This window comes from Condylura cristata, unplaced genomic scaffold, assembly GCF_000260355.1.
Source record: "Condylura cristata isolate star-nosed mole 26May11 unplaced genomic scaffold, ConCri1.0 scaffold00009, whole genome shotgun sequence".
In the NCBI taxonomy this organism is placed as follows: domain Eukaryota; kingdom Metazoa; phylum Chordata; class Mammalia; order Eulipotyphla; family Talpidae; genus Condylura; species Condylura cristata.
In genome coordinates this window covers 31,066,532-31,089,444 of record NW_004567110.1, presented here as the reverse complement: position 1 = coordinate 31,089,444, position 22,913 = coordinate 31,066,532, and the positions used below count along the sequence as shown (strand labels likewise).

Sequence of the window (22,913 nt, the reverse complement as noted above, 5' to 3'; positions counted from 1 at the left end):
GTAAAAGCAACAACCAAAAAGTGTGAAGACAAAGTTGGTATAAATTCAAATTCAAGTATTATAACTTTAGGATGATATATGTGATCTCCATGGTAGCCACAAAGAAATAACTATAGAATATACACCCAAAAAAAATGAGAAAATAATTTAAATGTTTCACCACCACAAAAAAAATCAACTAAACACAAAGGTAATAGTAATAAAATTAGAAGGAAAAAGCTACAAAGTATATAGAAACAAATAGCCAAATGACATTAGGAAGTCCCTTTTCAATATTTACTTTAAATATAAATGGATTGGGTTGTCCAATCAAAGTAAAGAAAATGGTAGAACAGATAAAAATATATGATACAATTATATGTTACTTAGAAGAGCCCCTTTAGAGTCAAGGACACAAGTAAACTAAAAGTGAAAAAATTGAAAAGGATATTCCATACAAATAGTAACCAAAAAAGAGCAAGGGGTTCTATAGATGTTAAGTCAAAAAAGTTATAAGACACAAAGAAGACATATATATGGATAATAAAAGATTTAGTACATCACAAAATCCTAGCAATTATAAATATTTGTATATCAAATAACATATCAGCAAAATATATGAAACAAAAATACAGAATTGAAAAAATAGGCAGTCCTATAATAATAGGTGAAGACTTTAATATCTCACTTTCAAAAAATGGATAAAACAAGCAGATGGAAGATAAGTATAGAAATAGAGAACTTAACATATACCAAAAAAAAAAAAAAAAGTCTAACAGTCATATAAATAGGGCTCTACCTAAAAACAGCATACACATTCTTCTCAAGTACACATGGGACATTTTCCAGGATCGACCAGATGTTAGGCCACAAATTAAGTCTCAATAGTAAGAAAACTACAGACCAACATCCCTTATGAATACTGATACAAAATATCCTCAGCAAAATACCACTAAGCCAAATTCAGTATATTAAAAGGGCCATACACCATGACCATGTGGGACTTCTTTCTACAATGCAATTTATTTATATTTCAACCTAGAAAAAAAAATGTATCAGTGCAATACACCACATTAACTGAATGACAGAGAAAAAACAAAATGATCATTTTAACGGATACAAAAAATGTATTTGGTAAATTTCAATACCCTTTCATTATAAAAGCTTACTCAACAACCTTAGAAACTTCAACATAATGATAGCCATATATAAAAATCCCATAGCTGGCCCTCCCTGGTGGCGCAGCGGGTTAAAGTGAAGCACTAAGAATGGAAAGCCACTTCCGCATGAGTTCGACGCCCCCCCCAACCCAGAGGTGATCCACATGGTGCAGCAGACCTCTCTGGACCCACCCGCTGCTCCCCTCAGCAGTGTACTTGACTATCTGCCTGTTCTGCTCCCCACTCTGTCTCTGGTGAAGCCTCTCACTGCCCCTGAGCCTCTGGCCTGTATCCCAGTTCTGTATGCAAAAAAATAAATCTTAAAAAAAAAAAAATCCCATAGCAAACATCATATTCAATGATGAAAGACTGAAAGCTTTTCTTCCAAAGTCAGCAACAAGACAAGGATGCTTGCTTTTGCCACATGCATTCAAAATTGTACTGGATATTCTAGGCAGAGTAATTAAGCAAGAGAAAGAAACAAAAGGTGCCCAAAGTGGAAAAGCAGTATAGGAACTAATACATTAATTCAGCAAAGTAGCAGTATATAAAATCAACACACAAAAGTTAGTTGAATTTCCTTAAATTAACATTGAACAATCTTTAAAGGTAAATACATAAAAATTCCATTTACTATAGCATCAAAAAGAGTACAATACTTAGGAATTAACTTAGCCAAGGAGACAAAAGACTCATACAATAAAAAATAAAATATTGCTGAAAAAATTAAAGATATAGTGAAAATATATCCCATGTTCATAGATTGGAAAATTTAATATTAAAATGTAAAAGGAGTCAATACCACCACCCCAAAATATACAAGTTCAGTATAATCTTTATCAAAATCTCAAATTTTGTCAGGAATAAAAATATCCAATCTAAAATTCATGAAATCTGAGAGGTCCCAAAGCAACCAAACAATTTTGAAAAAGAACAATCTAGAGAACTCATACTTTCTGATTTCAGAATTTATTACAAACTGTAATAGTCAAGATGTGCTATGGCTTAAGGCAGACATATAAGCCAGTGGATTAGAATAGGCAGTTCAAAAATAAAATGTTACATATACTGTCAAACAATTTTGAAAAGGATGCCAACCATTCTATGGGATATTTTAATAAATAGTACTGGAACAACTAGGTTTTCACATGCAGAAGGATGAAATTGGACTCTTATTTGACTCCATATTAAAAAGTTAACTCAAAGTGTATCAAAGACCTAAATGTAAGGCCTAAATAAAAAGCTTTTAGAAGAAAACACAAAGCAAAAGCGTCACGATATTGGATTTGACAATCATTTCATGGATCCAACATCAAAAAAGATAAAGAACAAAAGAAGAAATAGACTGAAATAGACTGAACTTTCTAAAAATTAAACAACTTTGTGCATCAACAAACAACATCCATACAGTAAAATGGCAACTCACAGAAAGGGTAATATGTGCAATTTTTATGGCTGATAGGGATTAATATAGAGAGAATCAATAAGGAACACTTTAAAATTGACCTGATATTAAAATGGATAAAAATTGAAAATATATTTCTCCAAAGAAAACATACAACTAGCTAATAAGCACATGAAAAGATGTACAACCTCTTTAATCATTAGAAAAAAAAATCAAAACTATGATGCAATACCACCTCCTATCCATTAGGATAAAAACTATGAAAAAAAGTAACAAATGTTGGCAAGTATGTGAAGAACTTGGAATGCATGTAAACTATTAGTGAAAATGTAAAATGGCGATACTAACAGTATGGTGGTTTTAAAAAAGATAAAAATAGAATTGCCAGATAATCCCACAATTCCTCCAGGTATATGCTTCAAAGAGTTGAAAGCAGGGTCTCAAAGAGAGATTTGTCTACATAGCAGCATTACTCACAATCACTAAAACATGGAAGCAAACCTAGACTCCATTAATGGACAAATGGATGAACAAAGTATGGTATATACATTATTATGAAATATTACTTAGCCTTAAAGACACAGAAGTTGATATATTCTACAACATAGGTGAACCTTGGGGACATTATGCTAAATGAAATAAGCAGTCATGAAAATATAAATATTGAATGATTCCACTTGTAAGAGATACATTTTAAATTTCCATTTTACCGATGAAAAGTGTAATGGAGATGGATGGTAGTAATGATCACACACCATTCCTACTGGATTTAATATCACTAAACATACACTTAAAAACTATTAAGATGGTAAGTTTTTTTTTTAATTAAAGATTTATTTATTTATGCTTACAGAACTGGGGTAAAGGCCAGAGATGTGGTAGGTGCGAGGATTCACCAGAGATAGAGTGGGAAGCAGAATAGGCAGATTGACTGAAATACATCGCAGAGGGGAGCAGTGGGCAGGTCAGGAGAGGTCTGCCACACCATATGGGTCAGCTCCCTCGAGGGGGATTGAACTCGTGCTACAATGGCTTCAGAGAGCTTCATAATGCGGTGCTTTAACTTGTTGCATGACCAGGGGGAGTCCTGGTAAGTTTTAATTATTAATATTTTACCATAACAAGAAAAACCTCTAAGAGAAGAAAATTAAAGAATAATTTAAAAAACAAACTATGTTAAAGTCAATTGCCAAGTAATTTCAAGTTGAGACAATTTTTGTGTGCTGCCTAGAGACTCAAGATTTTGGAGGATTGGTGAAAACAAATTTGAGGCTGAAGGCAGCATCTGAGTAGGATGGATATTCTGTATCTGTCATGTGGTAAGATGAGCTTCCAAGACTAACTTCCCTGCTCTGATTCTCATAGAATATTGGCAATCAAATAGCGCAAAGTGGACCTCCAAACAGCACTGCATCAACCAGGACAGTGAATGTGCAAGCAAGATCTAAAAGTTGACCATTCATTGACCTGTTTCCCATGGGGACTTTATAAAGTTTTCCCTCTGTATTAATATTTGTGCCATTTTGATTACTGAGTAAACTCTCTAGCTCTAATCTATACATGGCCCCATCAACTATAACCCCAGCCACTAAATATCTGGTTTCATTAATACAATATTGGTTATACTTGTTGGACTATTACTCTATTAAGCAAAAATTAAGACCAAAAGGGAAAGAGTAGGGATCATTTTTTGCCCCCTGTGGTTTTTCTCTTCATGAGATGGAAGGAAAAAAGAAATAATTTATTAAGAGGGAAAATGAAAAAAACAGGAAGCAATTATATTTTATAAGTTCTCCAGTGCATGGGTAGCCAAACATAGGTCCTTTGAGAAATGCACTCAGTAACTTTCAGAAAGGGCCAAACTGGCTCCATGCCAGAAAAGAGATAGCAAATGTTGAAATGTTATGGAATGTTCAGGAATATTATTCACGGGGGTATACTCTGACCACCCCACAGACATAAGCAAGCATGGCTCTCAACCTTCAACACTTTCCTTGACTCTTACTAAGATACATATTTCTCAAGGGAGAAGCTGCTAGGCATGTGTGAAGCTTGTTTTCTTTCATCAATAGTGTCACTGCTCCTCTCCTGAGAGTGTTACTTCAGCTGCATCTGCCTTAGAATTCTGTTCAGCCATCTTTGTTGCTGAGCATCAGCTTGGAGTATCTCTGACATACAAATTTCCCACACTCAAAAAATTCTCACTGTGATTGAATGCTTTTTGGGTGAAGCACCCATCCTGGCAAATGAAGACTTGTCCCAAGATGAGAGAAATACAGACCAAAGTTGTTGGCAAAGCTCCCAAAACTATAATATAATCTATCTCAGTTGTTAATATCTGAAACTATGTCGAATTGTGTGTGACTAAAGCCCAGAGGAAATAAAAATCAATATGCCTTCTTGTTATGTTTGTTGAAATAAGAGACAGGGAAGTAAAGTATATGGATCTAGGTATACTTCTGCACATTCTTACAGATACATGATATCAAAGACAAAGTCATTACATAATGTAAAAGAAAAATGCCTAAAGGTGTTTTTTGAAGAAAAACATAAAAGACCTTTCTCAGCATGCAACATACATAGACCACTTATATACGGCCAGATTGCTGTGTCCAGACCGAATGTCAAGTGCAGTGCTGGGCTTAGCAACATATAGGTGAGCGGCTTTAAGTCGTTTACAGGCTGGTACCAAAGACACTTAATAAAATATGCAAATAGTAGAGTGATGAAAATTATATTAGAAAGAATACACTCTATACTATCAGCAGGCCTACACTAAGTATGAGAGAATTTCTGAAAAAGTGGCAAGATTCAAATAATCTTATCTTATGCATTCTACTTTTTGAAGTTTTGGTATAAAGGGTGAGTGGATGGTGGATGAATGATGTCTTAAATAAGGGGGAAATTAGACACACTTAAAGACCAAAAGATCATTTTAAAAGATGAAATTCACCCATAATTTGCACAGTTCCCAGAAAAATGTCAGCCTCCATCCATGTTCTCTACCCAGTTAGTGTCAAAAATGTATATCAGCCACTCATCTCGTTTTTCACCCACTCAACAGCACCCTCAATACCAAACCCTCTGATACAAAGCAGCCTCCTAGGGAAAGTTCCCTCATTCACTCATTCAATCGCATACACAAATGTACTGTATGACACACACATACACAATCACAATAGTCAGTGCCAAAAATTGAGAGGAGACACTGACCATAACCATTTCCAGTTCCCCACAGATGCTGGGGTTACTCCGTCAACCATGTCTCTATAAAGGTCAGGAAATAATGGGTACCAGTAGACAGAGTTGGGGTGCTGCCAGGGTTTTGAGGTTGCTACTGTAGTGAGGGAGCTGAAAATACAGAAGCATTAATCCCAGTCCTTAGCCTGAGGACACTCAATGGTCTCTGTTTCTTTGCTTATATTTTCATGCAAACCCCACTTGACAGCATTAGCATGCACATCTGCTCTAAGGACTGGGATTTCAAGTCAGACTGGGTAAGCACATATAGAACTTGAAAGGTTAACTCTTATGTTTAAATTTTTTGTATATTAAGCTGCACTATGCTAGACAAGGTTGCAATAAGAAAGTCATCAATTATTTAGAAAACTTTCTTTTGTAATTATTGATTGACAGATGCTATCAATCAGAAGGGAAATTTAGAAGTAAAATTCTCTCATGAAAGGGTAAAGTTACCAAGATTAGTCAAACTAAAATAACAAATTTAAAAGGTCAGCAAGATTTTATCAAAGACATGCAAACTAAGGAGAAGCCACCAGAAAAACTATGAAAATGTTCTACAACATCAGTCTTTAAGTTTGATCAAATAAAAAGCTCCAAAGAGACCAAAACACACTCTACCCCCATTTAAGGTCACCTCAAAAACCAGGGCACTTGCTCCATGATGGTGAGAATACTATCATGAATAAATACATAAATATCTGAAATAAAGAGAATTATAGCCAGAGCAATGTGTTTTTCTCCCTCTTGAGAAGGAAAATGTGAAAGAGAACATCTCCTGTATCTACCTGGGTATGTTCTTAGAACATACAGATGTTCTTAGAACATCTCCTGTATCTACCTGGATATGTTCTTAGAACATACAGATGTTCTTAGAACATCTCCTGTATCTACCTGGGTATAGTAAACAATTCAGAACTACAACTAAGAAAAGAATACTCCAGAGTCTCTGAGCTAAGTAACTGTTGGACAATAAATCATGTTGTTTCATAGACACCAATCCATACCGCAGTGGGCTTCCCAACAAAATCCCACCTAGGAAGGAACCCTGGAAAAACTGAGGATACAGAAAGCTCATTTCCCTGGGATTTGTAAGTGTGGTTTAGGATGGGCCTGCTCCTAGCAGTCTGCTGCTCAGCCAAGTCCCCCTGCCTCCAATTATGTCAGTTGCTCCCACTAAAATGGGAGTGACAACAAAGTGAGTTTAAGTATCTTGACCTAAGCTACACAAAACAGCATTTAGAAGGGCAGGACTGAAAGCTAAATCTAGTGGTCAAACTTTGCTACAAGCATGCCCACCTATTAAGGTAGATGCCCCAGTTACCTTCTTGGAAGAACAAAGTGAACATCAAGACAACTCACGGTTGGTGGAAATTAAATACCAGAACGTCTTTAGAAAATATTAGAATTCCTATTTCATTTCAATCAAAAAATTAAAAATGGGTATGCCAAAATTTAGTATTTAGGTGGGTCTGGAGCATGAGTTAGTCTGGTTGCTGGCTACTTGCATAATAGTTGGTGGGTGTTCTGGGGGAAGACCAGGCTCACCCTCTTGAGCAGGTCAGAGTAGGTTGCCCTTTTACTCTTCAGTATATGGAAGCAGGTTTCTGTTTACTATACCCAGGTAGATACAGGAGATGTTCTAATAAAAGATAATTTGTGTTCATCGGTTACCTTCCTAGTATCAATACAACTCTTTCTGTCCCGTCTCCTCATGCCCTGTGTGGTATATGGGCTCCTTCAAGCAGGCCTCATCCCTGCTCAGATGCTTGCTCTTGCCTTCTACCTCAGGTCTTTCCTGTAAAGTTGGAGGCATGAAAGGCTACAAGGCCCCACTGAGTAACCACACATTTAAAACTACAAAATGAAATAAATAAATAAATAATAAAACTACAAAATGAACTTTTGAATAATGGAGCATGGAAGCTCAAGAATACAGTTTCCCCATTCCTTTCCCCAGAGAGACTAAGAAGTAATTATTTATATGCTCTTTAGAAAGACTACACTTAATAGCAAACACTGTTATTTACCATAAAAGATGGTAATCAACTCAGTAAAATGTCCTTGAGACTCCCTCTCTTGTTCTCCTTTCTAGAACTTTGAGGTGTATATACTTCTAAAAAAAAAAGAAAAAAACAAACAAACAAACAAACTTAGGTTCTGAATACTAGGTAAGCCAAGATAAGATAGGGTTCCCCCTCTAAAATGCCCTTTATTGGTGTCAAAATTAATAAGGTACAAATATTCTGTTAGAACAGTCATTCCAACCAGTTCCAACAGCCTCAGAATGAGTTATTAGTTGGCTTTAATCTCATATGTTGAAAATAAAAATGTAGCCCCTTCTGGTAAGTTTTCAAAAGCAACCAATCAAATCAGAAATAGGGGAATTTTATTGCAGAATTTAAACAATAACAATTATATAAAGGGTGGATGATAGACAAATGCATGCCATAATTAAGGAAGCTCAAGATGTATTTCTTCCATAAGGATTCAAGTTTATTTGTGAAGTCTTTTTCAGCTAAGAACTCAGAAACAGATATTTGAATAGTTGAACCACAAAGCAAAGGCCATGCTTCAGAACAAAAGATAATAAAACATGCTCAAACACATTTATGAAAGCAAAATTTTTTGTGCTACTTATAAACCTTTAAATGATTTGAAAAATATTTTGCCTTTAGATTTTATTCTTTTTTCTATTTTATATATGTTTTAGGATCCACATTCTATGATTACATTAATATATGCATATAATTTAAATCAAGAAACCAACATAAATTTGGATGAATGCTCAAAGTTATTTTTATTAGTAGTATATGTTCCAAAATGTTTGGAGGCCATGGTATGAACTGCTTATATTTGATCCCTAATTCTGCTATTTACTACGTCTGTCATCTTGGACACATATTATTTGATCTCTCTGGAACCCAAGTTTGACTGGAGATCTTCCTGATCCTCCAGAAGAGGACTTTGCCATACCTTTCCCTTTCTGAGGTCTGTTAATCGCAAGTCATGAGACGATAGCATTAATGCCTTTTCACAACAATTTAGGGGTGCCAGCTGCAAAGAATTGCAGTGTATATTCAACATGGTACAGCACCAACAAAATGCAAGCCAAGTAATTTGTCTGTGATTAGAATCAGAGTATATTTTCTCTCAAGGATACTATGTAAAGTAGACTCTGGTAAATTTGCAACCACCAACATTCCCTAACCTCTCTTTATGTTTTATTTTCCTCCAAAGCAATAACCAATAACTAACATGCTCTGTACATTACTTATCCATTGTACTGGTTGGCTGTTTCCAACTACAAGGCAAACTCTATGCGGACAGGGATCATTGTCACTGTTATATCCCTGGTACAAATAATAGTCAAGTAAATAGATATTTGAGTACTTCCTATCATTCTTTCTATTAACCTGACTTCTGAAAATATATAGAATTACTGATTTTCTAAATTAAATTTTACATGAGCAGCCTAGAAATCTGGGTGCACAAAACTGGTTATTCTACAAATAAATAATTATTTTGATGATTTGATTAAAATGTACTATCACAAAACAATGTACAAGTTAATGCCTACTAATCCCAGCCAAAATATCATTTCCTAAAGAAAAGCCACCTTTTACCCCTAACACAAGATACTTCCTATATTAATGATTTCCATTGGTCCCTGTAATTTTCTCATTTCACTTAGAACAGCTATAATTAAGTTTTTATATGTGCCATTCAGTGTTCAAGGTCATCTTTGTTCAACTGTAAATTTCTTGTCTATCACTGCATCCCAGAACCTAACAAAACCTGGTATAGTAGGTATTTGGCACGCATATGCCAAATGAATGAACAAACAGAAATCTAATAAATATTCCAGCTTGGACAGCTTCTTACCAAAAAAAGACATAACAGCAGAAAATATAAGTTGTAGGTCTGGTTCTTAAATTTGGTCATTTAAGCAAACCAGAGAACTAAGGAATTATTCCTTCAAATGAAACTAGTTCCTAGCTTTTTCATCTAAAGCTGATGATATATAGCTACTTCTAGGAAGATATTTTAAGGTTCATTTTTATATATTCCCCAAGTCTTACTATTTTGAACTTAATAAGGAAAACTTCAGTCCTCCAGCAAAATTGCCATTGATCCCAAGTGAATTGAACTGTCCAGGCTCCTGGTTTCCTTCCAACATCTATATCTGGTTTTAAGATAAATTTTCCCAAATAAGCCATAAAAAAAAATTTAATGATTGAAGAATATTTTCATTTTAGATGAATAAACCAGAGGTAATTCAGTCTTTTAAAATCCATGACCAATGTACTTACTCACACTTGCTTTCATTTCCAAGTTTCCATCACTGTTACTTCTTCAAGTGAATAATATCCTTTTTCCGCTTGAGAATTTTCCTGGATCCTAGGAGAATAAAAGAGAAGCAAACTAAACCAAGTTTCTTTCATGTTAAAGAGATATATAGAAACAAACACCATCCTCTACCCACATACATACACAGAGTACGTTGGAAAATAATATTATGTTCATCTTGCAAATATCCTTAGAGTTGGAAAATTCACAAGTTTAATATCACAATAGTGAGTGCTTGAAACTAGATAGTCTAGAAAGATGGAATAATCCTGTTTAGTTCCATTAAGTCACACACTAATCTGAAAATGTCATAAATAGATACAGTATAATAATGTATTTGATGTGAATAAGGAAGAAACATTTCATGTTTCAATTTAATTCAACTATTTTATATCCACCTCATTCTGTTTACTAGGATTGAATGACTTACAATTTACCAAAACAGAAAGGACTTTCTGCTGGAATAGCAATGGTTTGAATATGAGCCACATACATGGCATTTTAAACCCAGTGATTTTTAAACTGGCATTATTTGTAACTATTTATAATCTGACCCTCTCAATCCAAAAATCAGAGCTGCATGAAAGTTTAGTTCCTATCACCTTACTGAATGTAGAGAACTTGGAATGTGATCTAATAAATTAACTAGAGCAATGACTTTCCACTTCGCTACAAAATGAAATCCCTCCAAGAGTACTAAAAAAGGAAGCGCTGATGCCTGTGACCCAGCCACCGCCATTATGCTATAATCTAAGTGTGATCTGGATTTTGCAGAGCTCCCCAGTGATCCAAAGTGTAAGACTGAAAAAACTGGTGCTAAAGGGTGATCAGGATTCCAGTGTTTACAAGTCCAAGGATTCACAAATACCCAAGTATCAATGCTACTAAAAAAGACATGAAGATCAGCATATTAAGTCTGTTTTTGTCATTAGCAAACATGGTAAACATGGTTATGCTGGGTGCTGCTGAAAGATGGAATAATTGGGAATTTCTGTTAAGGTGCCTGGATGTCTCGCCTATAAAACCACACCTTTATTATGGGCCCCAGGCTAATTTAGGAAAGACAAAAGCCAAGCTGATTGGTAATAAGGAATACCATCATGTCACAGCTTCTGTGGCTGAAGGCAAGAAAGCATTTCCAGTTTATTTCAAAGAAGTGCACTCTTACTCAGGCTTAGACATTTCACTGACATCAGAGGGAAAGGAAGAGGATGGTAGGTTTATTTGTACTTTCTTGATGATAGTCATAACAAATAATAGTTCAGATTTTTCTGTGAATTTCAGATTTTCCAGAGAGGTGAATAAAACCTTTCTTCTGAGGAGTCCAAGTTTTACGTGTAAGAAAAAGGGAATATGAGTGTCTGGAAGTAATGAAAGGCTACATGAAATAAGGGCCATTAAGAGCTATCTTTTTAAAAAAATGAAAAAGGCTGGGAAATTAGAAAGGTCAGAAAGAAAAGATAAATTGACATTATGCCTTAAAATGACTGTCATATTCCTAACACTGGCATATGATAAAGTATTTCTGTGTACCACTACAGTATATCTATTCTGTTTTAAGATCAAGCTTCTAAAATCTTCTTAAATGTTAATATCAATGGCCCTGTATCCAGAAGCCAAAATGGAATCTCTCAGAGACTGTAGACAACCTCCTGAAGAAACCAGACATGCTATAGATTAACCTTATAATTAAATGATAAAGGAGAGATTTCCAAGCAATCCTCAAATTTGTCCAACACCAAGAAATCAAGTCCATCACCAATTTGACAATATGACATTTGGGAAATACAAAGGAAAAAAGAAAGATGAAAAGCAGGGATAAGCTTTACAACTGTAAAATTTTTGTACATTATAAATGAAATTTTGTTAAAACTAAAAGGGCCCTTAGCAGCCTGTATATCTGACACAGTTGCAAGGCTGTGACTACCAGTAACAGGTACTGTGTCATTCAGAACAGACAGAACATTGGGAGAGACAGTACAATGAAAACCCAGGGCCAGAATTGAAGGTTTTTTTTGTTTTTGTTTTATAAAGATTTATTTATTTGTACATACAGAGCTGGGGTACAGGCCAGAGGCTCAGGGGCGGTAAGAGGCTTCACCAGAGACAGACTGGGGAGCAGAACAGGCAGATCTATCTACGAAGTACACTGCTGAGGGGAGCAGCGGGCGGGTCAGGAGAGGTCTGCCACGCCATGTGATCACCTCCAGAGCAGGCGGGAATCGAACTCATGCGGAAGTGGCTTTAGTTTCTCAGTGCTGTGCTTTAACCCACCAGGGAAGGCCCCAAAATTGAAGTTTTACTTATAATCCCTGACTGTAAAGATTAAACTGTCAAACAAAGTATATGGATTACATATGTTGTCATCCATTTTATATAAAATCAATATGCTTAAATAAATTGCATAAGCAAATCATTTGAATTTAACCCATTGTTCCTTATCAATTTTTCCTTCGATTCCAAATTCAATGCAAATAAATTCACTAAGTCAACACTTCTCAAACTTTCATAGGTAAAAAGGTTATAATTCAGTTGATCAGGGTATCTGGAATGGACACTAAAATTCAAGAATCACTGTTTCTCTCGTGGGATCACCTGGAAATTGCCGATCCCAGCCAACCAGTTGAATACGTTCTGATGTATAAGAAGTGAGGTAGGATAGAGGAGTTCTTGACTCTGCTAGACCTCAGTTACATGCTTCAATTTATATCTCATGTACTCAAATACGAACCCAATATCGTGACTGGACACTTCCAGGTGCATGTTATCTGTTGCCACAGTAATGATGTGCAACAAACCAAAGAACCTCAATGGCATTTAACAATAAATATTTATTGGACACATGCCTGGCACAGTTGGCTAAGTGGCTAGCTGCCTCTGCTTATCTTGGCTCAGCTCACTCATGTGTCTGAGTGTTGGCTGGCTGGGTATGGACAAGTCTAGGATAGGCTCAGCTAGGACATCTGGAACAATTCAGCTCAGATCGCAACTCTGACCCCAGTGTCTCCAGCAGCTAGTCAGAGAGGTTGTCATAAGAAGACAAAAGGGCAAGAGCAAGCAAGTACAAGCACTCATCTACTCTGCAAGCTTTGATCGCATCATGTTTATTAGCTGCAAATTGTCCAAAACAGGGCCCAGTGGCGTAATGGGTTAAAGCACAGCACTAAGAAGCTAACGCCAATCAGCAGGCATTATCCCCGCCCCAGAGGTGACCCATAGTCGTGGTAGACCTCTCCTGACCTGCCCACTGCTCCCCTCAGCAGTGTACTTCATCAGTCAGCCTGTTCTGCTCCCCACTCTGTCTTTGGTGAATCTTCTCACCACCCCTGCACCTCTGGCCTGCACCCCAGTTCTGTATGAATAAATAAATCTTTTCCAAAAATTATCCAAAACAAGTCGTATGGCCGAGCCAGCACCAAAATAAGTATAAACTACACTACAGAGCTACACAGCAAAAACATGGACCTAGGAAGGAGATTTGGAGTAAACTTGCAATCTGTCACACCAGATTACCCGAGTCTTATTTTAGTATCATGCTAGTACACTATGGGAAGTCAAAATTCGAATAATATCCTGCATTTCAAATACTTTAAAAAACTTTTTTTTTCAAAATGTGAGTGAGGACCTTTTAGCGGCTCACTAAATCAGTAAGTGGATTGGGACATGCATTTTTAATGTGATAGGGAAGAGTAGAATGGGAGAATATAATGGGAGAACAGGTGAGGGGAGGGGAGAGAAGGGCAGGGTAGTTGAGAGGAGGATAGATGAGAGGAAAGGGGAGAGGAGAGGAGAGGAGACAAAAGGAGTCCGTCTGTCACCCACAAGATAAATAGTTTCAGGAAACCTTTGGCTGGAGCGTGTGCGCATGCAAACACATGGTAGGCCCAAAGAGAAACATATTTCTTGCTATATGTTTTACATAGAAATTTGGAAACCACTGATATAAAGCAAGTTTCTGGTTTTGTATGGCCTTCATCTTTCATTCTTAGTGCCTTCAGTGAAAACCAATGCATGATGGATACTTCAGCAAAAGGGTGAAATCCAGCTCTTCACTGAGCAGTGTCCAGACAGCATCAATTTTACCTCTGTGACTGGAGAGTATTATTTTATCTCTTCAGTTCCCCCTTTCTCCCTGTGCAAAACTGGTATCCTAAATACCTATTTCACAGAATCCCTGTGCTAAGTGTTTGGCACAAAGTAGGAGCTCAAAAATTGTTAGTTTGCCTTTTATACTTGTGACGACCACCACAGCACCTAGCAGGGTGCCTGGCATGTAGTAAGTGCTCAGCTAATCACCTTACAAAAATGGTTTGAGCACTCCAGATTGAGGCATGTTTTCTATGGACTCCCTGACCCTGTTTTGTCAAGAAATGCTCCTGCGAAGGCTACTCTCACTAGGGAATGTATCCTCCCATCTCCAGACAAAGAACAGTTGCTCATTTAGCCACTTTGGAAAATTCTTATTTCCTTTATTACCACTGATATTATCTGTGATTAGCACCCTTTTTCTTCTTGTCTCCTCAGAAAATGAAGCTTAATGATTTTCTTTAAGTTAGGCGCCGGTGGCTCTCCACTGGCATTTGACATTAAACATTAAGTAGATCATTTTCTATATTTCATAGGTGCCTCTGAAACAGTTCTAAATGAACAAAAGTCTCACTCCACCAATCCAATAATGTGCTTCCCCAAGAAAATTTTAAATATTCTGTGTATGTTTTCTCTTTGTATGGAGCTAACGCTATCTTCTTTTGAAAAATAATGGCACAATTAGAAGTTTTAAGAATAAAAATAGTTTTGACTAATAATACATAAAATATGTCATCATTGTTCAACTGAACCTATAGAAATAAACATACTCATAAAAAAAAGGTAGAGGTAAGGTAAGCCTAATTTTACTAGCTAACATATCATTTCCCTTATAGTCTTTATATCTGTGCTGTATTCTTAAAGGAATCTGAAAGCCTGTGATACAGCAAAGAGACATAACATAAGCATTTGCCTTAAATAACTTCTGATATTGATTCTATCTTTTTCATATCAAACAAACCACATACATAAAGAGAAGCAATTCCTTCTGGGTATGGGATTAATAAAAACTCATCCATAGCTCAGTTCATCTGGAAAGTAAGAATGTATTTCTAAGATTTTAGAATCCAAATGAAAACTAGAGATGGGCTTATCACACAGTAAGTGGTTCTGCTCCTCATTCGTCAGATCAAGCATGCCTTAGACACATATAACATCCCTTCAAATTACATTTATACTTAGGAAGTAATTGTCCCAAATTGCTATTTTTGTGTGTCACATACATTTTAAAGGACAAAATATTACAAAAGACCTGAATGCATGGATGGTATATAATTCTTCCAAATGGAATTCATTAAAAACCTGAGCTAGAAAATTACTATGACTCTAGGTAAAACTAGCAATCGAAAAGTTCACCATTTAATCAAAATAATTTGCAATCACAACTCAATTCAGTAGAACCTTAACTTTGGAAAATATAAAATTTATAGTTTTGAGGACCCCAAAAGCTAGAAAATGATTCTAAAGTTCCAAAACATGCCATCATTTGTAACATTGCTCACACGCTCAGTTGAACTACACGATTGTATCATGGTCTTGAATAGAGCGATAACAGCAGAGGAGGGCCTGAGGATCAAGTGGAGCACAAGCACACTGAGCTTTTCTTTGTTCTCTCATGCTTGAATGTGAATACAGCATTCATTCTCAGTTATATCTTAGTACATTTTATAAAGGAACCCCTATTCCAGAGGAGTAGAAATGAGATTATATCTCTTGAGAATGTAAACAACCTACTCCATTCTTAAATAGCAACCTGAGACTGTTCTCTTACATTTCTAATCTAGGACCCTATATTTGAAGAGTATTGACCTCAAAGTGGCACTTTCGTTGCACTTGCAACAGGTCAGTCCAATACTCTGCCAGACTGACAGGTTCTGGATGCTGTAGCATGTGATACCTCCAGCGAGTCTCATGACAATGGGTCCACATTCACCGGGCAAAATGGTACAAATCAGATAAGCCTAGACCCAGCCTAGTGATGCTTGCAAAGATTGTTGTAGCAGAAAAGGGAAGTCACATATGCAATAGGCGTTTATTTCTATGGCAGCAAATTGTTGGCACTTACAAGACTAAAAAGGCCAACAAAGTAGCTGGTCTGAACACCTCGGTGAAAAATAATGTCATTTCAGGAAGTCAGCCTTGAAATCTCTGCTGGCAGCTTAGACACACAGAACTGGCAATAGTTATATTTGCCAATAATATCTGTCATTATTTTACAAGAAGGGGAAATCCATGTAGTTAGGCCTTTATGTAACCTTCACCTCTGCCTCTGGGGCTCTTCATTCATGTGGCCAGTGTGCATTTCTACCTGAACGATGAAAAAGGCTGCTTAATGTCAACTGCCGGAGTCATTTTGTGTCCCTGATTGTTTTAGTGCCATTTTAATGGCATGTGCTTTGGGTAAGTATTAATTCACACTTCATGTAACAATCATATGTCATGTGACCTAGATGTACCTACATTCCTCTACCCCAGACCTTATTTCTCACTTGCAGATTGTTTATTTCTAGGTCTTTGAGAAATGAGCTGGAGAGCCCTCCCTGGTCGCTCAACGGGTTAGGATGCAGCACTGCAAACTGACTGCAGCCACTTCAGTATGAGTTGGATCCCCGGCCTGGACGTAACCCACATGGCACAGCAGACCTCTCCTGACCTGCCCGCTGCTCCCCTCAGCAGTGTAACTTCGTCACTCTGCCTGTTCTGCTCCCCACTCTGTCTCTGGTGAATCCCCTCACTGCCCCTGCACCTCTGACTCGTGCCCCATTTCTGTGTGCATAAATAAATAAAAATCTTAAAAAGAAAAAAGGGTCAGGCATTCATCATGTTCCAGAATTGTGCTTATATTCTCATCAAAGGCCATTTCTTCTTGCTCATAAAGTGGATGACCAGGTACAATGCTCAGAACTCTACTCCAGGGACATTTTGGGGTTTTTTGGTTTTTGTTTTTTTGTTTTTGCAGCATTACATTTCAAGGTCAACCCTGCCCCCAACTATACTGCTCTGTCATCCACCTCAGCTTGTGCCCATACACCAAAGCAAGCCATCCATAAACCAACTTTCATTTCTCCTCCTCCTCCAAGATGAGTGGCACCCCTCTCGGCTTCTCAACCTCCTGCCAGGATTGAACTTGCTTCACCTTATGGAGATCTATAGTTACTCTGCAGGACCCAACTGTCTTATGCAGAAGCCAGTCAGTTAACTGAAGGGAGACATGATAGGGATCCCCACCTTATATCCTTGAAATGCTTAAGAGTAGCACTAATCTTCACCATCCTCCCAGGAAGTGACATCATTTTTTATGTACTTTCTTGGCTAGGGATGTGAGTAGGCAGTTTCAAATGCGTCCTTTTGGTCCTCACTATCATAGCTCTTACTCCATAGATTGAGAATCAAGTTCCAAGTTTGTTAATTGTAATGATACAGTCAGGAATTGGGGAAAATATCTTCTAATGAGTCCAAAATTCCAGTGGATCCAGAGCAACTAGGGATTTGGCCAGGATTCTATGTATTACACCCTCTTCTCCAACTCTCACAATGGGCTCTAAAGGATCTCCACATTTCCAGGTATTAATGTGAGACCATGTGCCTGGCAGTCACAGAAATGTCTTGGGATTCCCCTTTCCTTATTGTACAATCATTCAAATAAGAAGCCATAGCTCCTGTTGTAGAAGGGGAATCACTACAATGTCTATTTTCCAGTGATTCAGAATCCTTCCCACTGGAACCCAAGCACCTCTTCAGGCACTGGGTTGTTGGTTTGAAAATTAGGGCAGGCTGAGTAATGAGATTTTTTTATTATTATTAGGATGGCAACCCTCAGATCCCTGCTCTTCCATTATTATTTTCTTGATGAAATACATGTAACAAGCTTGTACTCCCTCTTGAACTCCTATTTTAACCCTAGAAATAGTCTATATATTCTATTAACTATTTCTCCACAAGTCTCGCTGGCTAAGCCTCCTTGGTTACCACTTAATTCTGGCAAATGTCTCAAAAACTGCAAAACCCCTATCTTGTGCAGGTAAGAGCCACCAGCTGGCCTCTTGGTTCTGGAGCACCACAATCCTCTCTAGTATCAATGAGCAAGGCTCTCTGACAGCCTTCCCTACCACTGGCTTCTGCTTGCAGTCACATGGAAATAGATGAAGACCAGCCAAGTAAGAAACAGAGACTCTTTATTCTGAGTTTGCTAAATGAGGAAGTCTGCCACTATCATTGGGTGCTCAGCAGAACTCAGAAGCAGGCAGAGCGGGGGTAATGCTTTGCAATGAAAACCAGCAGGCAGCTTCATTCCGATTTCAGATTTTTGGGGAGCTGGAGAAGTGCTATCTAGAAGCACAACATCTTATGAGACTGGTTTGGGGAACATATTTGACTTTCTGTGGTTTGTCTTGAGTTGGAATCAAGAGCAAAATTTAGAAAGCTGCCCATTATTAGCTGCATTCCGACCTGCTGCTGTGAAGGCTGTGGTTTCTCAAGCTATTTACATCAAAGGTTGAGGTTATATTTGTATTTTCAGTCCCTCAACCACCACTGAACTTCCTGGAGTGGTCAATTTCTCTCTCATCTGAATTTGGCATGGTTCCTTGCCTGTTCTATGGAAGACATTCCTCAGATGGACTTGGTTTTGCATATTTATATACTCGAGAATGCTTACCTCCCCCAGCCTCTTTATCCCTTCTTCCATAATCTATCACAGTAATGCGGGCATTTTAGTTGTGGGTCATTGTGCCGTATCCTAAATTTGACAGAATGTTCTCAAGTTCACAAATTCCTTCTTATCCACGTTTATGTTCCAGAATTCTTGATCAAGCAACTACAAATCTAGTCTGCTAATTATTCTTCCAGCTCCTACCAGGTAATGCTAGCTAATTCTTGCAACTCACTTTTCTTCCTTATTAGACCCATCATGACCCTTGCTAAGTTTTACTACAACAATATCAATCTAGTAGTGAGGTAAAGAAATGAGAAGAGGTACCAGAAGTGGCTAAAGGAGGAAGAAGGAGCTATCACCTTGCAAAAAGGACACCCCAGAGTGTTACCAAGGGGACCAAGTGCTATCTGTTAACAACAATGGTGGGTGACTGCTGAGAGGGGTCAATGAGATTAGGAGAACAAAAAAAAAACCTTTGGAGGCATGAATCCAGATGGTCTCATCCCCTGGAACAGGGTCTGAAGTTTTCCTAAATGGCACCTGGTCTTGGCATAACAGTCCCTTCATGAACCATTCAATCATCTTAGTAGTTTGGCAGCTCTATTAAGTCCTGATTTTTAGCTTCAGCTTGTTCTGCTTTCACACTTCCGGGGTGGGGAGGGGGTGGAGGGGAGGGCAGCGAGAAAGGGCTATACAAATCACAAAAAACATTCTAGCAATGTTCAACTGTTTGTTAACTTCCCTCATATTTTTATGATCCTTCATTAGTGTAATGTAAAAACAACCAGGCAGTTTCACTATGTCAGCAATTAGACAGCCAGAGTTTGCATTCTCCCCATCTCTTTGAATCCAGTTCCCAAGATGAATGTTATCTCTGCTTTCCCGGACCACTCCTGCTACTAACAAGGGCATCTGGGTCTTTTGGGAAGCAGATAAAGATGGAGCTCAGAGAATTTGGGGGTAAAATGATAGGGAAAAGTGGGCATGCTGGAAGGCTAACTATGATGCAGACATGACAAAAGCTGTCAACTAACCTAGGAACTCCAGGGAAGGAAAATGCCCATTAAAGGAGTTGCACACTGGCCTGACATGGCCAGTCATAAGCTGAGGGCTACCTAGGAAGCAGAGGTAACGCTGAAGTTGTTAAGATTCAGATCAGCTGTTAACTGTTCTTGCAGCTGAACAGCAAGTTGTCTCTTGAGGAGGGTCTAGGGAACACATGCTTCCATGTCTACACATCATCCAAGCTCCAACACTTACATTTCCTTTCTATTTTCTTAACTTATTTTGTTGACTATAACCTTCAGACAAGTACCAGTTAATACCAGATATCTTTCTCTGACTTTTTTAATTTGATGGAAATACCTCAACTGTTTCTCCTTTAACATAATTTGGCTATTGGTTTCAAGCATTCTTTATTTGTGTTAAGGAAGTGTTACCTATTTATAGTAATTAAAATAGTTACTAGGAAGGAACGCAAATGACTACACAGCATCCATTAAGATTCCTGTTTGAGTTGTTAATGTAATAATACTAAAGTTCTTATCTGTCTAGTTCTTGGTTCATGCCTTTCAGTTTCCTGTTTACTTCCTGAGTATTTTTTTTTAAAGATTTATTTATTTGTGCATACAGAACTGGGGTACAGGCCAGAGATGTGGAGGGTGAGAGGATTCACCAGAGACAGAGTGAGGAGCAGAACAGGCAGATCGATGAAGTACACTGCTGAGGGGAGCAGCAGGCGGGTCAGGAGAGGTCTGCCACGCCATGTGGTTACCTCCGGGGAAGGCGGGAATCGAACTCATGCGGAAGTGGCTTTAGATTCTCAGTGCTGTGCTTTAACCCGCTGCGCCACCAGGAAGGGCCCATGAGTATTCTTTTAAAAAAAAAAAATTCATTATATAGTCCTTCTTTTTTTTATAATGTATGGTTTGCCATGAAATTCCCACTGCCAGCTTACCTGTGCACCATCACCATAGTCCCCTGTGCTCTTCCCAGCCCTGACCGGGTTCTTCTCCTCCTCCTCTTACTCCCTGACAGAATATCTCTAACCTAGAAAAAGAAAAATATCGAATAGTCTCACTTATAGGAGGAATGTAGTGAAAACAAAAAAGAATCAGAAAAAAAAGTAACTATAATAAAGTAAAAATCAAAATCATCAGGCAACTCCTGAGTATTCTTTAAGTCAGTCTCTCTCTAGCTCTCTCTGCCTGTCTCTGTCTCTCTCTCTCACTGTCTCTCTCTCTCTATGTCTGCCTCTCTCTCTCTCTCTTTATCTCACTCTTCCCCTCCCTCTCTTTTTATCTCTAGCCCACATCAACCACTTTAGATCACATAGATCTAAGAAACCTACCTGCCTGGCCTTTCCTTTCATGAAAGAATTTCACTAATTAGTAGTCTTTCTTATTTTAACGAACACTTACATTATCCCATATTTTAAAAGCCTTAGAAATTTCTCTAGTTCAAATCCAGTGTCCTCCACTCATTACAATTCATTTAAACACGACTTCACATCATACTGTGTGGTAGACTTTTTCCACAGTTAAGTTCTATTTTACACTGAGTTCCCTCCCCACTGAATTAATAACCTAATCAATAATTTTGATATAGTTGAACCACAGAACAATCTGCTGTTCATTAAAAAAGAAAACAGAAAAGCAGCACTCTTTTTGTTACCAACCAGCACTTTTCAAAATATCTCTTCCAAAAATCAGCACCATCTTGCTCTTCCATACTTGCACATCTGGATGTCTCAATATAATATCCTACAGGAAGAGCACAAATGCTTCAGAAAAAGTTTTCCTCTCATGCACTCTTAGTACACTCTGTTTCTTCTATTGAGAAAATAGTTAAAAATAATTTGAGACTTGTGAGTTTATTGCTCTATTGTCAATGTTTGATTTTATAGGCCAAGTTACATGATCTTGATATTGATTTCTTGGCTTTTAGAGGTCCTTCAGCGCCTTTACTATAATATCAAAAGAGGATCAAAATGGATTGGAAATGGGTTCTTGACAGAGTAAATTACAGACCCAAATGCTACAGGTGTCCTAGCCTACCCACTCTAATTTTCATGCAAACCATTTGATAAATCTTTTAATAACCTGAATACATGACCTGTCATATCATTCACCTTGATGCTGATGATATGGTACTATTATCATTCTAAGAGGGGCCTTAAGGAGCCACTAAGCTTAGTGGGTGATTTCTACTATGAGGAGCAGTTCAAAATCATTTAGAACAATACTACAACTGCTTCTTCTGGCAAACACTCTTCAGCATTTTGATAGCAAATACAGCACAACGCTATAAAAAGATTAACTCATTTCATTATGTAATGGAGCATTTTGCAACTAACTCGTCCTAACAAAATCACTGGAATTCAGGCCAACACAAAATTAAATATTCAGCAAGTTCTACTAAACTAAAGACAGACTACTTATAAGGCCAGTTTTTAAAAGTCTCCTGGCAGGAACCACCGTCAAAATTGGAGCCTGGCACCAAGGCCAGACTGACTAGGATGCTGGAGATAGAAATAGGCAGCAGACGATGTCACTGCTGCACCCAGATTCTCCCAGACCCATCCCACCATTTCTGAGTGTTCCGTCACTAGTTTCTTTGTGTTTTGGCTCCAAACATCCAGCATTTGTGTGTGTTATACAAATGGGACTGGGGATACTTAGCCCTGTATTGGTAGTGAGCCAGAAGTACCCAGCTCCTGGTCCCAACATAAAGGATCGCTGTCAGTCAACCTGAATATTGGATGCCAGATATGAAAACCAAGACTTTTTCCTCCAGTAGAAAAATTCTGAGGTAAAATATACCCAGAGCTCTTTCATGTGGTCAGGCAAAACTATTCATACTAGTCAAGATTCTTCAGAGAAACAGAATCAACAGAAAGGAAAGACGATGAAAGACAAATAGATGGACAATGAAGAATTAACTCACATGATTACAAGGGATGGTCTAAGTCTCATAATCTGTCATTAGCATGTTGGAGACCCAGGAAAGTCAGTAGTAAGATTTAACATGAGTCTGAAGG

At 37.8% G+C, this 22,913-nt stretch overlaps 1 long non-coding RNA gene across 1 annotated transcript in view; it reads right to left on the bottom strand.

The window, feature by feature from the left end:
* Positions 1-21,621, bottom strand: part of LOC105853442 — a 58,331-nt gene extending 36,710 nt beyond the window's left edge. Inside the window, exons 1-3 of the long non-coding RNA XR_001145290.1 lie at positions 21,552-21,621; positions 20,832-20,923; positions 10,098-10,185 (exon numbers count right to left, since the gene is read on the bottom strand). This is a non-coding gene — a long non-coding RNA (uncharacterized LOC105853442). The remainder of the gene's footprint in view (positions 1-10,097; positions 10,186-20,831; positions 20,924-21,551) is intronic.
* Positions 21,622-22,913: the final 1,292 nt, after the last annotated feature.